Genomic DNA, 1,546 nt, shown 5'->3' with positions numbered 1-1,546 from the left:
ATATATATATATATATATATATACACTTTATTCTGAGGATCCTTTCGTATGTTTAAGAGATTTGAATATCTTTTTCCATGATCTATCTGTTCACGACTTTTGGCTAATTATTATATGAACTTAAGGTCTTTCTCTTCTTGATATTTAAGAATCCTTTTTTATATCAGAGATATTAGCCTTTTATCGATGTTATAAGCTATAATTGCAAATATTTCTTACCATCTTGTTTTCCTCTTGCATTTTTGCCTGTATTTTTTTGTCTCACTGTCATTTGTTTTTACCACTCACAAGTGATTTTCTTCTTTTATGTGTTTGAACTTATCACCTCCTTTTTTACCATCTCTACATTTTAAATTATAGGTCAAAAAGCTCTCCACATATCCAGGTTATAACAGAGTTTATTACAATATATTATGTGAGTTATGGATCCAATTATTACCTTTTCTCTAAATGGCTACAAGTTATACAAATACCATTTATTTTAAACTCTCTCCCCTACACACAGGGATTTAAGATACTTCCTTTATCATAAACAGTCTCCATACATGGCTCTACCGTGGTTTATCTGCTTTGTTCTCTTAATCTCTCTGTCCATTTAACACCGTACATACTTCAAACCTACTTTCTCATTATCCAACATTCCACATTTATAACAATAGTAAAAAAAATCTACTATTCAACTATTTTGCATATTAACAATGTATATCTGGTAGTAATGAACACCTTGGTGTGAAGCAAGAGTAATATTGGCTGTGATGATTAAGATTATGTGCCAACTTGGTTGGGCTGTGATTTTCAGTTGTATGCAATCATATAATGATATAATTTGGCAGTTATGTAATGATGTACAGTCATATAATGATGTAAGGAGCTCTGGTGTTGTAGTGGGTAAGACACTTGGTTGCTAACCAGAAGGTCAGTGGTTCAAATTCACTAGCTGCTCCACAGGAGGAAGATGAAGCAATTTACTTCTATAGATTTACAGCCTTGGAAACCCAATGGGCATCGCTATGAGTCAGAATCAACTCAATGGCCACTGGCTTGCGTTTGGTTTATAGTGATACAGTCATCCTCCCTTTAGTAATCTGATGTGGTCACTCTTATTTTTACATAATGTTGATTTTCACCTAACAACCTGGTCTTTGTAACCTAAAGATATCAATGTAAAGACTGGGTCTGTTTTAGCTATAGAAGCTTTTTGGTATGTTTTAATAAATGATTTTTATTTCCCATATAAATTGTGAAATCAACCTCCCTAACTCCAGAAAAATTAATAAATAAATAATTTGGTGGTTTCACACACACATATGTATTTGGATGCTTTTCATTAGTTGAATCTGCTTCTGGCTCTCAAGTGTACTTTAAAGCGCTCCCTGTTCAGGTTTTGCCACTTTTAAGTTGATTTCTAAATATTTTGTCTTTTTATTATTATTATAAATATGATCTATTCTTGAACAGATATATGCACACCGATGTTCATCGCAGCACTATTTACAATAGCCAAAACTTGGAAACAACCTAGATGTCCAACAACTGAGGAATGGAT

This window comes from Orycteropus afer, unplaced genomic scaffold (genome assembly GCF_000298275.1).
Source record: "Orycteropus afer afer isolate SDZICR_OR568_19922 unplaced genomic scaffold, OryAfe1.0 scaffold00391, whole genome shotgun sequence".
Classification (NCBI taxonomy): Eukaryota; Metazoa; Chordata; class Mammalia; order Tubulidentata; family Orycteropodidae; genus Orycteropus; species Orycteropus afer.
This window is presented reverse-complemented; position numbering follows the sequence as displayed.